The sequence below is a fragment of the Oenanthe melanoleuca genome, chromosome 5 (genome assembly GCF_029582105.1).
Source record: "Oenanthe melanoleuca isolate GR-GAL-2019-014 chromosome 5, OMel1.0, whole genome shotgun sequence".
Lineage (NCBI taxonomy): Eukaryota > Metazoa > Chordata > Aves > Passeriformes > Muscicapidae > Oenanthe > Oenanthe melanoleuca.
This window is the reverse complement of record NC_079339.1, coordinates 27,208,368-27,226,100: the sequence shown is the minus strand read 5'-3', so window position 1 is coordinate 27,226,100 and position 17,733 is coordinate 27,208,368. Positions and strand designations below refer to the sequence as shown.

At 37.8% G+C, this 17,733-nt stretch overlaps 1 protein-coding gene across 2 annotated transcripts in view; it reads left to right on the top strand.

Annotated features, from left to right (window-relative positions):
- Positions 1-17,733, top strand: part of RGS6 (regulator of G protein signaling 6) — a 258,161-nt gene that overhangs the window by 15,174 nt on the left and 225,254 nt on the right. The gene's annotated exons all lie outside the window — the stretch shown is intronic.

Below are 17,733 nucleotides of genomic sequence, written 5' to 3'. Positions count from 1 at the left end.
TTTCTCAAGTGCTAGAGAAATATGAATTGGACAAAGGTGACACAACAGTAATGTATGATGATAAAGAACATTATTTCACCATGATAAGATTTCTTATTCTGAAGTACTTTGGTAGCATAAAAGATGAAGGAAAACTATATACTGACCCATTTGAAAAGGCATTATTTTATTCTGGGGTAGGTGTATCCTTCATCTTTGAAATTTGGTATTTTTATGGTTTATTATTTTATGTATTTTAATATTTTATTCAGCCTGCACAATATTTCTTATGTAGTAGCAAGAAGTCTTGCATAGGTTAAATAAGCAACCATTCTGTTAACTGAAGAGCTACAGTGCTAGGTCAGATCAAGTTTCCTTGTCAAGTACAATCCTGGGTAAAATTACTGAAATGTGTTGGAGGTACATGGTTATGTTTTCTGCTTGCGTGACTGCAATCTTGTGACTTTCATATGCTGAGAAATTATTTAGGTTTCGTATGGAGCATGAGTTGTTTAAAGTGTTACTTTTTGATATCCATAACTTTGGTTTAGTTGTTGTGTATTTGGTTTGGAATCTGGAATTGTTAACATGGGAAAAATTTCTGGGTAATGTGTAGGCTTGTTTGTTTTGAATGTGTTATGAACACACTTTGGCTGCTAATTTGGAAGTAGCACTAGTTGCTTAGTCAGATTATTTTTTTCCAACCTGTTTGCTGAGAGGTCCAACACCCCAGTAGGCTGAAGTAGATGCAGGGTATGAAGGAAATGTCTGGTTGTGTGATCTAGAATTAGGGCATGAAATCTGTGACTCTGCAGAGTATCCACTTACCTGTTCTTGGAAACATTTCTATGTGTGCCTCACTTTCTACTCATCTCACAGCATTTCTGCTTGAGGATTTCTCAATTTCTTTGCCTTTCAGTATTTCATTATTGTCACATAGAATAGAGCTTGTGAGGTCTGTGGTATCGATGGGGAATATACTCATACTACTTAATTCATCTCTCCTTACTGCTTCTCCTCTGATGTCAGTCTTATCAACCCTTCATAATATAGTCACCTGTCAAAATACATAGCTGTCTTTTAGAATAACATGCCCCGTGCATTGTGCAGTAATAGTATATTCTGCATCGACAATTTTAAGCTAATACGTCTGTCAGGTTTTTTTTACTGAGCATTTCTGTTGCTTTGTGAATAAAACAGTTGATATTACCGTTTTTCAGAGTAAATGATCATTGGTGATTGACTTTCTAAATGTAATTCACATTATTTTAGATATTAATTTTAATATTAGCATTTGGAAGTATTTGATATTTTGATATTAGTTAGATGTATTGCACTTCAATTTGATGATCCTTAGTGTTGAAAAATCATATGCAAAATCTGAGACAAGACTATTATTCTTTTGATTATCTCTCCTCTCTCCAAATGAATGTTTTGCTCTTCATCTCTCATTTCCTTTCAAATGGCTTGATTGCCAGTAATGAATGAGAAGAACATTGCACTGGACTCCCTGAAATATTGAGCACAATCTGCCAGAATACCCTACAGTTCAAAGTTGCCATTGTGCAGGGATCCCAAGGTGCAATTGTTGATCCCCCTTAGGAAGATTAAATAGGGGTGGGCTTCGATAGTGGAACCACAGTAAATCCCACTCTAAGTGTGAACTGTTTTGTTGCTTATCATAACTGTCATGTTTATGGATTTTGGGGGGAGGAAGGCCCTGCAAGTAGAACCTCAGATTGTTAATACTCTCTTTACTGAGAATCTCTGGGGTTTGAAGTTCATGTACCAACAGCTTGGTTGTAGCCTGGTTTTCTTTTTAGTCACTAATGATAGATAGACGCAGTTAGAGGTCAAAACAGATCTTTGGTGGTATTGAGTGTCCCTTTGGAGCAACCTCTCTGTTTTGTTTATGAAGAAAAGCCTGGAACAGGCTGTACTCTTTATTTAGGTAGGTAAAACTAAGTGGGATGGGTTTTGGCCATGCAGAACGAAATAAACTAATTTATTTTGACTCAAATTACTTCATGATATTCTCTATGGACTCCTGCAAGCAAATGGATTCTAACTGTTTTGTTTGCTACAGCAGATGGTCTCAATGAGATAAGTCTTATTTTCTTCTGCCTTCAGTGTTAACCTTTCAGAGGTAGATATTTATCAATTTATGAGGCATGTTGTTTTTTTAATCCAAGATACTCAATGTTGCTCCGCTGTTTTGGATGACACCTGTGTGTGAATTAAGTAGTGCAGATGCATTTGTTACAGTAAGTAGCCCATCACTTGTTAAGATGAATTGGACCCTAAACTACATGAGCTGTATGGACCAGGTCTCCAGTGACCGTCATGGGTACCTAGCTGTTGGGTACTTATGTCATAGGATAGACATTTATAATTAGGCAAGCTGCATCCCACTCCTTGAGCTTGTGTGTCTTCTCATTTCTCTGTGCATTTCAGTGCTGAGCCCTGGGCTCTCCCAGGACTACAGATGGTGCTGCAGGGAGGGTGGGCTGTCATTTATCTGTGTGCCACAGTGGTACCAAAGGAGGTGTAAGGGTGCTGCAGATTCTGCATCTCCATTTGAGTACTCTGCAAGTACACTAAGTCTGGGCACACCTGGAGAAGATGCTCATGCATTTTTTGATGGGGTTACTACTGGAAGAGTGGTGCACAGTGCTTAAAAAGACCGTTTGAAACACGCCTACTTTTCATGGGAGCAGGGAATGACATCCCCACCCTCGCTTCAGGCTATGAGCATTGTGTGGGTGCTGCAGCATGGAAGCAAAAAAAAAAATGCAATAATAGCCAGTGAGAGGAGAAGAATCTATACTAGCATATAGTAACAAAAAATATAAGTTGATTATAAATGCTAGTCACATTCCCTTGAAATCCAGTCACCCTTGATTAGTCTTTCTTGCAAGTGCTGATGACCATGTCTCAGGGGCCCTCTGGCTCATTGTTACAGTAATCCATGTCTGAAAATTCCTCTTCTGCAGACAGTATTGAAAGACAAATGTATTGAAAGACAAATTGCTCACAGACACCTTCTGACACCAGGCCTAGTAAGTTACCTATTATCAAAATAATTTGGCAAACCAAATTATGTTATATAAAGGTTGGTGGAAAATTGTCACATCACTGTAAGAAAAATCAAAATATTTAGAGCTTGACTAAATAAGAACTGAAAATACCAATAAGGAGGAGTACCTGGGGACTATAACAAGAAGGATGTAAACACAGAAATTAAAATCTAAATTGGATAGCAAGGTATACTTGTTCCTGAGAGAGATCTCCTATGACAGGAAAGACTTTGCAAATTGTGTGTTTAGAGAGTTTCAGAACCACTGGAGCATATATGTTCTGAGGATATCAAAGTATGCTGTCAAAGAAATTATCTGATGGTATATTTTCATTTCTGCTTAATTTTTACCATGCACATCCTCTATATCTGCTTGCTAATGTCAGCACTTAGTGAGTTAAATTTTGAATTTTTATGGTTACTCATGGTAAATCTTTTGAACAAGCAGGAAATCTAATTTCCAAAGGCAATTACTGCTCTAAGTAATGTAACACAAACTTGCAGCTGCCACAAAAAGCTTTCAAAAAAATCTGAGTTGTTTGCTACCTTCAGTACTTGGCAGGCTTAGTGTCTTTTTAAATGCTGATTTAAGATCTGAATTGAAATAATTAAAAAAAAAAAAAAACAAAACAAAAACCAACCAAAAAAAGCAGCCTTATATTTGCAGATTTTCTCTAGGCAAATTCCAGTATTCCAGTCATGTCAAATAGCAAGTGTTGCTGTTAGACCTGGCCAAATACGTTGATTGGGCAGGAAATGAGAGTACAAGCAGTGGTGAAGACAGGCATATGTATCCAAAAAATGTATGGTCCACGAAGCAGAAGTATGGGGGAAGAGACTGTTGTTGTTAAATTAACTGTTCACAGAAAACTGTCACTGCAATTTGATTTCTTTTATATTGTGCTGTGAAAAACCATCTCAATAGAACATTGTCCAAGCAACCAAAAGCAGATGAGCCTCATAAGGGTGTAGTCCAAATGATGACTTTTTGTATAGAAAGAAGAAACTGAGGTTTTTTGAAGTGAGATGGTTTTCATGCGTACAACTTTTTTTTTTTTTTTTTTTTTTTTTTTTTTTTTTTTTTTTTTTTTTTTTTTTTTTTTTTTTTTTTTTTTTTTTTATTAGTAGAAAGCAGTCTGCATAATTTTTTTGAGGCTTCCTAGCCCATTTGAGGTTTCATGCTGTTTTTATGAGAGGCAGTATACAGTATACAGTATATGTATTTTAACTATTGAATACTTTTGGCATTCTTTTTGAGTCCCTTGAGTTATATTTTAGGATTCTGCTACATATATAAAGGCCTTCTGAACCTTATTTTTGTACATGGAATCTGAGTTTTTCACACAGTTGCTTCTGTTTTGTAACTGGTTCTTCAACATAAAACTGTAAGTTGATGATGCTAAAACATGAGTTGATAACACTGCAGACCTCCAGACTCCAAATATTACCCAAGAATTTTTCTGTACTGTCATTAGAGATTACTTTATGGCATTTTAAGTAATCTTAACATTTCCTGATTTTTACTTTTTTTTAAACTCTGTTTCCAGACTAAATGCAGTAAGCCAAGATTAAACTAGACCTGAATTTGAGTATGTGTATTGGGACTTCAGGATCTTAGATATGCACCATTTTGGATAAATAATCTCCAAACCAGCAAAGTTACTGCTGGAAAATAAATTTAAACCCAGTCCTGTTACCAAATTGTGTTGGCACACAGGTCAGGCAGCGGGGGAACTTGGCACTTCTGAATTACATTGATAAGGAGGTTTCAGTTAATTTATCACTGCAAATACTCATGTGCCTTGCTTGTAAACAGAAGCTGGCCATTTATTGACACTTTGCTAATTTCTCTATTCAGGTGATTTGCTGCGTCAACAACTTTGACTGCATAGGGTGTTGCATAGAGAGGGGTAACTGCCTGTGTGCAAGGTGGGCTACTGGTTAAATAGTGGCTGTAATTGTGACAGGGCTGGCTGATTTTTGTCTAGGGGATTCCCTCTGGGCATTTCCTATAGTAACAGGGAACATTCACTGATGTAATAGTATAATAATGTATAGTAACATTCACTAATTCTCCTTTCCATACCTCACACAGTAAAATCCTGGGGACAGTAATCACAGTAAGGGCATTAAGTCTAGTTTTACAGAGAGGCTGTACAGTGGGGGACAGAGGTGGGAATGAACATGTTCAACAAACTTGTCAGGTAGGAGCAGCAGAGAGTCCAGACTATAGTGGGTAGTCATAGGCCCAGTTATGGGCAATGGCAATGAAAACAAAAATCCTAGAGTGTCTTGGAAAAATATTTCCAGGGCAGGGATAGGTGTCAGCAGTATTAAGTAAAAGACCAGTGATCATGGCCTCTTCTAGGTCATGGTATAGTCTCCTGTCTTCAGAAAACAGGTCCTGGTTGCACAGCATGGACTAGAAAAAAGTGGTGTATTTAGCCAAGCAAAAGTTAGAAGTGGTATGCATGCAAATGTTGGTAAATTTGTGATGCATATAAACAGTTTTGGTGTTAGAGCGTGGTTCCTAATTCTTAGAAAAATGGAGTTCTGGAGCAGTCACTGCAGAGAGGTGTGAGGCTCAGGAAGCCATGTGGTTTTACATAGCTGTGGACAGGTTTTTGAAGAGGCCTGCATGATATGGTATTTTGTAACAGCAGAGCAGGAGGCACAATAAACCAAGAAGTCTCTCTGACTTTGTGTACCTTCTTCAGATTACCTTGAGTAGGTAATAGTACCTAAAGTACCCCCAAATGTGTGTGTGTATTTATATATTCAATACCTTCAAACACCCTTTGCAAGAGCAAACAGTTTGTACTGCTGAAGTTTGACATGTGTCAGTGTCCTTGAACAAAACTAATGCTACTGACCTTGTTTGTAGCTGTCAGGGAAGCCTTGTGGTAAAGCTGGGGTCTGTGGGCTTGATTTCTTCATCAGATGATATGAATGATTAATGATGGAAGGCATTAGTAAAATTGCAAGCAGTTAGTTCCTGAAGGACTTAAAAAACTGACTTGAATTGTTGCGTAAATGCAAATAAGGATGTCATACCAGTGGCAGAAACATGTTTTTAGAGACAGATGGAGGTTATCCACCTGGAAGGATGACTATTGGATACTTTGTGGTTTGTTTCTTTCCATTATTTGTCTTGCAGTAATAGTTAAAATTTACTTGAGATTAGAGATTTGGATTAGTAATCAGTGTGCAAAGTTACAGATAGGAAAATATGTGGAATGTGGTATGTAGGTAAAGCTTCAAATAACTATTTTTGTGTTTGCCTTTTCAGGTATATAAATGCATGCATATATATACAGACAAGTGTTTAGATGCTTAAAAGTCACAAGAAAGAACAGGAAACCCTTGTTTTATCCTGGCTGTACAGCATAGTCTAATATGTGGAATACAGGAGATATGTTAAAATGTTAAATATAGTTGTATGGATTATGCCTTTTTTGATATATCTTAAGTACTTTAATTCTCTCTATTCAAATAATGCACACATGTATTCATTGGTTTGCATTTCACACATGGCCTTAGCTCAAGTGCAAAGCTGTCCTGAGCCCTCGTGTGTTGTACAACTCTTTGTAATTAGAGGTTTTGGTGATAAACATACAGCTTTTTTTCCTCTTTATATTTCCCTAGCAGTTGCCTTACTTAAACTTTGTTAATTTTCTTCCCTCTCTGGCTCATAATTTCTTTGTTCCTGTTTGTGACTGAAACAAATTGTCTCTTGCACCCATAAAAGTCTAATTACAGTGATCTATTACTTTAGCTGTTCTCAGGGGCAGAAAAAAAGATGAGCCAGGACCAATAGCTATGACAACTTCAAAGTATATTTTTAGCAAAGCAACTAGTGCAAATTTAGAATACAGAGATAAAAAGGGAAGGTTCAGCTAGAGGGTAAGATTATGCTATTCTAGCTGTAGCACTTAGTGCTTTGCATTTTTGGAAATGGTTCTCTTTTATTCCTCTAGCACTTTTCTCATGCCATTTGCTTTGTATTGGTTGTCAGCATTTTAAGTGATGATCTTGAAGTATTTGCACTGTTTGTTGATTTACTTTTGCGTGTTGTTTTGGGTAAAATGCTGAATATGAGCATTTTCTTTCTGCCTAAAATTTTATTTTAGCCATGGGCTTGTTTTGTTTACTAGAAACAAACTACAATGAAGAGGTGAAGCAGTACAGAGCTGCCAGCCTAACTTATTCCAGGAGGCAGCTTCTGACTATTTCAGATGCAATCTTGAACCTTAATATTAAGATAAAATAATTTGGATGGAATTGGATGAAATGTGCATGAAACTGTCATTTTTTTGTTTTTTAATAGAACTTCAACTAAACCTTTATTCTATCCTGATTATTAAAATATCACTTCAGGGGATTATGAACTTATTTCAAAAGGCTTTGCAATAAGTTTGGGTGGGATGATTCAGTTCAATAAATAGAAGTACATGTGCAGGACCATGAAAATATGCAAATGAAGTTCCATTAAAAGACTCATGTTTTGCATCTTAAGACATTTTGAAGCATGTTTCTCTTTTTTCATGAGAAACTGTTATGCCATGTTCAAAGAGTAGCAGTTACTTTTATTCTTTTAGCTTTATCACTTCTGCTGTTGTATTCCATCTTATTTTTCCTTGTCTCTCCGAAGTTAACTGAAATGAAGAAAGTGGAAAGTAACCAGTTAACCAGACACTGAAGTGCACAGATCTGCTCAAAGAAGAATTGACTTCTAATTCTTGAGTGTATTCAATATTTTAGTTCAAAGGCTACGTGTCTTTTGAGGTGGTGAGGGAGGGCAAGAGTGTTAATTTAAATTATGCATCAACTCTCTGTATTTAGTTTCCTTAAGTATTAATGGACTTCATTAATACTACCTTGCATTAAAGTGTTTGGAAATTATACTTTAGACCAATAATTAAGGGCCTCTGAAGGTAAAGTGAAACATACTTGTGGCATATACAAGAAGAAATGGCAAGATATTGTAGTGGTTTAATTGGGAGTAGAATAAGTGGAATAGGTAGGAAGATAATTTAATCAAGTGACACATTAACTAATCAGCTCTATTTCTTGTTTGAGACAGAAAGCAGATCAACTCTAATTTCATTCATACTTCAACTTTGTGAAAATGTGATTCTGTGACATAGAAGTCAAGTAAATGTTTCTGTTGTTAGGTTTTTAAGCTCTAGATGGAAATGGTTTTGTGTACCAGAGTCTTCTAAGAGTTTAGGGCTGGAGCTGTCACTTCTGTTCTCTGCCATGTCAGCTTTTGATGAAAATAGGTGTGGTGGTCGTTGCATATTAAGGATTTTCCATGTTGGTTCTCTTACCATTTCACATTTTTTCCTTATGACTTGCGCTAGTTGGAAGTTATACAAGGAGACCAGAGCTGGAGGGCTGTGGAGAATGTTTAACAACCTCTATTTGCAGGCACAGCTCTCCTCTGCTTGCTGGCATGGCTGGCGGCAGGAGCTGTTTTGGTGTGATGCCCCAAATAAAGGGAGTATTTCCTTCACTGGTGCTATAATTAAATGCCTTTTCCCATCAGTAAATCACTCAGTTTTGTTAAACATTGCTTGTAGCGACGTGTGAATTAGCTCATTTGGTAACTTGGGCAAAATGTCACAAAACCTTGGCAGCACTGGGTTCTTGTCACTTCCACTGTCTCCCCTGGGCTCTTAATAGTAAAATTAACTGCAGCTCTGTTTATCATATTTTTTCTATGTGTAGAAAAACAGAGCTACAATAATGGCACTACAGTTGCCTGCTTGTATGCTGAAGATATATCTGGAAAAAGAGTGATTAAATCCACATTTTTTAATAACAGCAAAGCATCTGTTTGGAAACTGGGAGCCCAAGTGTTTCTCTTGGCCCTTTTAGCAGGAAAGGTGATCTACTTTGGTAATGTTTTTTTTTAAAGTATTTTTTACTGGGAAGCACTTCAAACATGTTGAGTTCTAAGACGTTTTCCTTTCTGCTTGCAAGAATGAAACCTCCATTTTCAACAATGAAAATGGTGTTTAAGTCATTGGTAGTGTATTAGCATCAATGATGCTCTCTTCCCACTCATGAGATGTCTTAGGGTTTCAGGGAGCATAGCATACCTTTGACCCAAACCTGCCTAAAGTTGACAGACTAAAATTTTGTGGGATGGCCTGTGCTCTGTTTTTGTTTTTTTTTTTTTTTTTCTGCTGTTTTTCTGTGTTACACACATTTGTGACTGATAGTATTTGAACGAAAAAGTAGAGAGTTGAAGGATAATGCACCAAAAGTAGGCAGAAAGGATAAATCAAGTGGAGGGGTGAACCCTTTCGGAGAGAGAGTTAAGAGTCAATATTGCTTTTAGAAAAGAAGAATTTGCTGACTTTGAATTGCAAGAGGTATTTACAGAATCAGCAAGGTTGGAAGAGATCTTCAGGATCATCTAGTCCAGTCCAGGTGGTGTCAACACCACTGTAATCACCCCAAAACAACATCCCCAAGTGTCTTATCCAGACCTCTCTTGGACACTTCCAGAGACAGTGACTGTACCACCTCCCTGGATGATTTATTCCAATGCCTAACCATTCTTTTAGTGGAAAATGTTTTTCAGATATCTAATCTGAACCTCCTTTGGCACAACTTGAGGCTATTTCCTCTTGTCCTGTCACTTGAGACTTGAAAGAAGAGACTGATGCAACCCAGGACATTCCCGTGTGGCTGCAACCTCCCTTTGGGTAGTTGTAGAGAGCAATGAGGTTCCCCTCCAATCCCCCTTTTCTCCAGACTAAGAAGCCCAGTTCTTAAAGTAGTTTTCCAGCAGTCTTAGAAGTATTTGAGTTCACTGTGAGCTGCATGCAAGCATTCGTTTAGTCTGTAGGTGAGGTTGTCTTGAATTGAATAAACTGGATTTATTTGAGAAACATTTGGCTGTAGAATGAGGCTCTGAGTCACCTCTGAGATTCAGGGGAAGATACTCAGAAGCTGCTCCTACTCCATTTTACAGCTTTCTGCCTTTTTTCTCCCTTAACTGTTTCATTTGACAATCTGGCCATTCTCACAGTGCAGCTATTTTAAGTTGCTGGAAATTAACTGAAGGCTGAGTGCCCTTTAGGCCACTATTGTCTCAATAGTACTGAGTTCATCTGCCAGGCTAAAGGAGAGCAATAAAAGGGAGATGTGGTCATATACTGGGTATATACCCCGTGGTGGGCACTGCTTTACACCCCTGATTCTGATGCATTCAGATGAAGTGCTAAGAAATAGTCAGTGATCAGAGAAACTGTTTAAATATGTCAGGTTTCAGAAAGCTTTCTGGGGCATTCAAGGACAAGCTGCTCAGATGCTTCTTTCTAAATGAATTACAAAACTATGTAAGAATGGAAACACAGGCTTCATTACTTTAATTATTTTCTCCATAGTGTCTTAATTTTTTTTCATATTTGTTATGGTAGTTGAGCAATTTTCTCTGTGGCAGCTGTGCCACTTCAAGAATATTTTGAATAGGGCAAGTAAAATCCTAGGGATGGGAAACTGGTTAATAAACGGATACTGTAATGAGAGAAGAGGTGATGGTTTTAGCTTCTGCCCTTACACCTTACAGCCAGATGTGATCGAAAGAGTGAGACAACAGTGATATTTTTCCATGTCTTGCTAGGTCTATTGGAAATTAACTACTTCTGGTTGATTTTTGTAGCAGACAGATACCCCTTGCAAAAGAAATTACCCTGGAGATTCTGAAGTAATATGAATTGAGATGTCCAGACAATACCTGTCTGTCTGTCTTGGCTCTGATTTTGGCTCTGTATTCACAGGACCTTAGTTTGATTCTATGTGAAATCAGTCACTTGGAAGGGAAGACAGCACCCTCAGCACAAAGGAATCCCTCTGACTCCTGAGACACCTCACCAGGGTTAACTTCTGAAGAGGCTTCTTAGATGCTCTGTTTGTCCCCCTTGTGCTCAGCAGTTTGGATAGAATCATACCCATATCTAAAGCTACCTTGAAATTTCACTTCAGGCAGTTTTAAGGAGAGCTGTTTGAAAGGTCAAACCCCAACCCTAGGCTGAAGCAGAAGACTGTGAAGTGCTCAACCCCTTATTGTTTGTGTTGTTGACATCTAGGAAGCCAAAGCCTCACTAAGATGCCTCTGTTAAAAAAACAAACCAAACCAAAACCACACAAAAACCCCCAAAACAACAAAACAAAACCCAGAGGTAAAACACCTCCATCAACTGAACAGAATGGGTGACTATGGTCATAGGGCCTAATACTTTCCTTGCTGGAAAAGGATTGTTCCACTGCCAGTTTGTAATTGTTATGAGCAAGAAGGTGGCAAGAAGTGTGGCTGCTTTTACGTGGAGCACTGAATGTTTTATCTGTTTTATGATCTCTGGTAATCCAGTGGCCTCACTGTCTATGTCCATGTGCATTTACTAAGTTTGAGGGTTTTAGCTTTCATTTCTTCCTTGGAACATTGCTGCCTTAGATTGTAAGCATTCATTGCAAGTGCTGAAATCTGATCCGAGAAATGTCGTTTTATGTCTGTGGAATGCTTAGTGTACAGAACTTGAATTACTGCTGACAAAATGTTTACCTAATGGAAATCAGTATTATCTTCCTGGATTCCTAAGAATGAGACCTTTGAAGGAAACATCTGAAATGTTTAATAAGAACTGGTGTTCATTGTTAGCTCAGTAAGTTTGCAAGCAGCTGATCAAATAGTTAAATTATTATAAAATGGCTCTATAATTCACAGGGGAACTAAATGCTGCAAGCTACATTTATTTGGGGATGTGAATTTAAAAAAAAAATTAAACTTTTTATGAAAACTTGTGAACAGGATACCAGTAAGGATTCTTCTTGGGTTTCTGGTGGTCTGTTTATCAAATCCAGAAATGGAGCCTAAGACTAGCTTTAGTATTTCAATGCACCTACCCAACATTTAGATTGTTTTGCCTCCTCAGTGAGAGTAGGTATTTCAGCCCAATCCTGTGGCATGAGGTACATAGCTCAACTCCTGACTTCTCTTGACATTTTTCCTTCTTACCTTATTTTTTCTTTTTAATGTATACCTTTTGTATTTTGTGAAATGAAAGAGGAGAGGTATAGGAACTTAATTTCTTTCTTATTTCCAGTAAGATCAAGAGTCTGGGGAGCCTCAATGTGTTTTGAATTCATATTCCAGTTAAATGACTTCTTGATCTTGGAAATTTTTCCAAAATCATCACAAGAAACAGATTTCCTTCTCTGTGGCTTCCTGGCTTAAAGTACAAATGTGTAGCAAAGCATTTAGGCTCATGTCTGAAGCTGTCCTCTGGATCCCGCCAGGCACAGCAGGTCACGGCGCTAATTTAGGCCATTACTAATTGTTTACTCGAGACCACAGAAAAGAGCTTGGAACAGGGCAAGTGGTCTTGCATGTTGGAAGAGCAGTACAGCCAGAAGAGATGGGTTTACAATTGTGTAGGTAGAGTCTCAGGCAAAATCAATGCTCAGGAAGGAGGGGAGAGGTGGAGGAATGTGCTTTCCCCCATCAGATTACGCGTCGACTCTGGCTCACTGTAACTTTTAATGTATTGTTCCCGTCAGAGTTGGACATTTCCATTTGGTGTGACTAATGCTTTTGTGCTTTGTTTAACCTACCTCAGACTTTGGAACAATAAAAGCATGTCTAAGCTGAAGCAGGTATAAAGCTTGCAGGATCTTTCATTTCCACCTTCATGTCCTAATTAAAGCCAGAGTGCTCTTTTTCTCTTAGGTTCACACAGAAAGAAATTTCCACAGAGTTCTGTAGTGGAAATACAGCTCTCATGTATTGCTTTGGAAATTAGGTTAAGTAAAAGCAAGGGCTCTTGGCCTCTTTTATACATGTTTCTTAATTGTGACTCTTCTGTTTCTGCAATTAGTTTGGGTCAGAGCGTGAGTAGCCAGGCAGTGGGTATGGAATTAGAAATGTATTTTTTACACATTGCTGAAATAAAAGCTTCTCCTTGCTGAAAAATTAATTACTGAGTGTTCCAGCACCTTATAAGATATTTATATGTTCTCCTGGGTCCTGTCTCTTCCTGTTATCAAAGTACTGTCTTGAGAGCAGTTCAGGCGAGAGCTGTTCAGCTGTGCTCCATAGTCTTCCTCTCTGCCAAGGAGTCTCAAGACAGCTCTCAAAAACAAAGAGATACTCTAGGGATAAAGTATGAATATTAGATCACTCTGGTTTAATCATCTGGGATGCAGTGGCCTCAATTTATGCATCTGACTTTTGGGGGTTTAGTTGTTGTGGTTTCTAAAATGTGTCTCCGAATATATAAATTGGTGAATTTAGGAGAATTGGAGGCATTGGAAATATCAGCTGGGTAATGCTTTTGTGGTTCTATTGTCCAAGGTCAATGTCAATATATAAAGACTTTGACAACACAGTAAGTTATTGCTTTCTTTAATGACTTTTTGTAACCTTTTCATTGTGGGATTTTTTCCCCCCTTCTCTTTAAAACAGAGAGAAAAGAGAAATTTTTTGGATTTGTTTCATTTGGGAATGCAAATGCAGGGTAGATGATGGCCTGATTAAATTGCTCACTCTTAAAGAGGAAATACTTGCTAGCATCAAATCTATTACTTAAACATAATGGTTACTCCATTGCTGCAGCAAGGGCTCTCCCAGGATGGGCAGCTGAAGGAAATGTGTGAAGCCCAGTTAGAGCCTGGGCTGGTGTTCCCAGCTTCACCTTCAAAGTTACTGTCTTGAAATCTTTTGTACAAGTGAAGGGTAACTGAGTTCAGTAGCTTTTCCTGCTTTGAGATGGTGTAGGGAATGTCAGCTTAGGACATGCATGTTTTATCTCTGCCTCCTCCAGCTTGTCTGTAATCTTTATAAATAATTGTGGCATAAGAATAGGAGAATCCAAGAGGCTACTTAGTCTGCATGTTTGTTGCTGACCTCAGTGTCCATCTGTGCCTGATTTGGTTCCTGGGTGGTATGTGGAGAAGCTGGGGACCCTTTTTAAAGCTCACAGGTCTTTCAGCTTTTACAGAAGTTTGCTCTGTGCCTGTACTGCAGTGAAAATGTTTCAAGTCCTTGGGAAGAAAAAACTGATGTTATTTATCTGTATGCAAGACAGCTGAAGTATCAGTAATAGTAACAGCATCAGTGGTGCTGATAATCTGACTGTCAACAAAGCCTTTGAGAGCAAAGCTTTGAAGAAATAACTACAAAAAGCTTGTGTGGCAGTCTCTGAGCAGTGAATGTGCTGAAGGACAGTTGAGGAATTTAACATCATATTGATGCTGGAGACAAATAATGGCTTTTTAATATTGGGAATGGCGTGGAAGGTTTGATATTTTGATCAGAGTAAAACTGTCTTCTGCCTTCTATACAACTTGTGCTTTTTCTTCCTCTTAGTCTAACTGCTATCTCTGTTCTGTCACCTGCATTTTAAGTTACTATGTTATTTATGATTTGGGTTGTTTGTGCAAAAACTACATTTGGGTACCTTGTGGCTGATTGAACTAATATTTTTCACATCAAATTTGCAATATGGTACAGAAGAAATTAGGCATGTAGTGTTACAGCTTATTCTTTGTTTCCTCTCTTTTATTGTAATGATTTTGGGAGTGCTGAAATAATTAAAGTGGCCAGTCTTCCAGTATGTAGTTTAATCTCAGAAAAAAATTAATATCATAATTCCACCCACTCTAATTTCAGAGAAAAGTAATTTAGTGATAGTAATGTTTTTTAAAAATGAAAACTTTAGTTTGCTGAATTGGATATATCTCTACAGAGTGGATCTTATTTTTAACACATAGGTTCAAATTGAAATGAAATTAATACCATAATGTTTCTCCCAATTTTACTGTAGATAATGATTTAATACACTACTGAAATTCAGCTACTCTTGCTTGAGCAAGTACAGAACTCAGAAGCTGCTTAATATTAAAAGCTGAAAAGCTATTCTGTGTGTGAGGATGCTGTAGAAACATTCAGCTGCATCAGTAACTCAAATTGGAATTTGCCCCAGATGCTGGGACTGATACCTTTGCTATCATTAAAAAAAAAAAAAGTACTCAGTCAACAGATGACATTAAAGTGTGAGAGATGCCATAATACTGTACTGAGAAAGTGATTTGATTTTAACCAGTGTATTACAAGCCCAGCTTCTGAAGCACACCACATCTCTTTTAGACTTCTCCCATCTACTAATTGGACTTGTCCTTGAAAAATATTAATTCAGATTGAGCAGTCTTTAGGATTGTTAATGGCTCTAGCTTAAAACTCAGCTATTGGGTATATTCTCCTAACCTTCAGCAAGCTTTTGATCAGAAATTGTGCTGCTACAAATAAAAAGTCACTGGATTTTGCCTGAAATATATTTTTTAAATGAAGAAAGACATGTTTGTGTATGTGTGTTTTGATGTTTGCTGAAATATATTTATTCTTGAGTGGCAGCTGGAAATGAAAAGAACCAATAAAAAAAATCAAAGTCTGTTTTTACTGAGAGGCCATCTTGGCTATGGTAGGAACTGGGGTATTCATGGGTGTCTTTAAAGTTATGGCAATATGGTTATTAAAACTAGAGTTCTGCCAGCACAAGGAAGATAAAGCTGGCTCAGTGAAGAGCTTCATGACTGAAAGCACAGGCTACCAAGATGATCAGGAGCCTATAGCATACACCCCATGAAGGCACGCCGTGGGAGCTGGGTTGTTGGGCAAGAGGAAATCCAACAGCAGCCTGCAGAAGATTGAGGAAGAATCACAGAGCTGAAGGAGCCAAGCACTTCTTGGTAAAGCCAGATGATCTAACAAAGAATATGGGCTGGGAATTACAGTTTAGGAAGCTAGGGTTTAATGCCAGGGAGAGAAGATTTGGCTAGAAGGGCAGTGCTGCAGTTGACTGTGTTACCAGAGGGGCAGGATGTGGTGTGTGAGGAGGTTTTCTCATCATGGCAGCTTGTTCTGCAGGTGAAAGGCCCTCCTGTCCTCCCTCCTGGCCAGCCTGGTTTTCTAGGTACACATCTGAAAATGGCTAGAAATTACTTGGGAAAGTAAAGGCTGCGGTTCTACCTTCTGCTACCTCTTGTTGATTTTGTCTCACCTTGAGGCAGCTGCTGGTCATTCAATGACATCATTCTAATATGCTTTATATAATAAAATTATTTTGAGTATTGAATCCTTCTAGATGTGTCCAGCAGTAGTAAAAATTGTTTCCATAATTTTGCAGCAGAAGACTGGGAGAATTTTTTTTCAGTTATGTAAGCCTAAATCCTCTATATTCAATTTCTGAATATTAATATGGTAGAAAGTTAACTAGGAAAAGAAAATTAAAGAGTAGTAACCATTGAAATATTAGATATAAGCATTATAGAAAATGTCCTCTATTAGTAAATTCTGTATACATATGAGTAAGATTAATATTTTGTTTTACATAATTATGTAAAACCTAAGTGTGTGCATATATATGTGTATAACATGCATTTTATATGCATAGAGTCTTGCATAAGTACAGGATATGAATATATGTATAGGATTTATCATATATGAAAAGAGAGGGAGAAATATGCTGTGATGTAGGTAGTAGAGAGAAATTTCACAGATCTGGGATTCTGTTTTTCTTTCTTACTTCAGTTCAGTTGACTTCACTCTGCCTCAGTCCGTTCAATGAAAACTATTAAAAGTACTGCTTTTCCTGTATCCTTCCCATCCTCTCTCAGTCACGACTTCTTGCTAGTACAGTTTGCCAGAAGATAACTCATGTTTTGTTTTTGAGAAAGCTTTGGCATTTATTTCTGTTCTGATGCCAAGGAAAACCAAGACACTATAAAAATATCAAAAATGAAATGAAGATGCTCCTCTAGAGTCACCATCCTGGAATTCAAGTCATAATCATATTGCATGAAAGCATTTCTCCACTTATGTGGTATGATCTTATAAACCTAAGGTGATAATAACATTGCTGTAAGTTTTGAAGAACCAGATAACTGGCTAGGTGAATACCCCACCCTAACTGAAGCTTGCCCCAAGTGCCAGGTCTCATTTCCACTGGCCCTGCAGGCAGGCATTTTGGAGCAGCCCATGGTCTGCGCTGCAGGAGGGGCTCTGTCTCCTGGAACAGCTCCCTCATTGCTTTTAATTACCAGTATAAATCTTTATCAATAAATTGTAGACATTTTTTATCTGATAATTCTTTTTGCCTTATCTTACTCAGGCTGAAAGCTTTAAATTCTAAAGGATTCAGAGAACCCACAGAACAAAGAAGACAAAACTGAAAACAGCTCTGCAGAAGTCTGGTAGCATTACTACATCCCTTCTGGCATATTTTCTGCCTATTCTTTAGAAGAGGAATGTCCTTTTTGCCTGGCCTCTGCAGCACTTACGCTAATGGCCCCTGACTTAAACTCAGTCCTGGTTCCAAACTGGGGAGAAGTAGCCCCATCCCAAGGGGAGACACTTATAATACTTTAATTACAACTGTCTTGTAAAATGAGAGTAGCATTTGCCTTCTAATGGATCATAATGTTATTACTTGAGATGCACATATGGTTTCATGTAGATCTAATTTTTAAAGCAAAACAAAGTGTTGTTATATTCCTAAAGAAATAGAAATCAAATGAAAGACTAACTGAAATCCTGATTTAAAAAATAGCTTATATTCTCTCTACTACACAAATTTAAAACATAGCTAATTTCACCATCTGTCTGCTGTGTA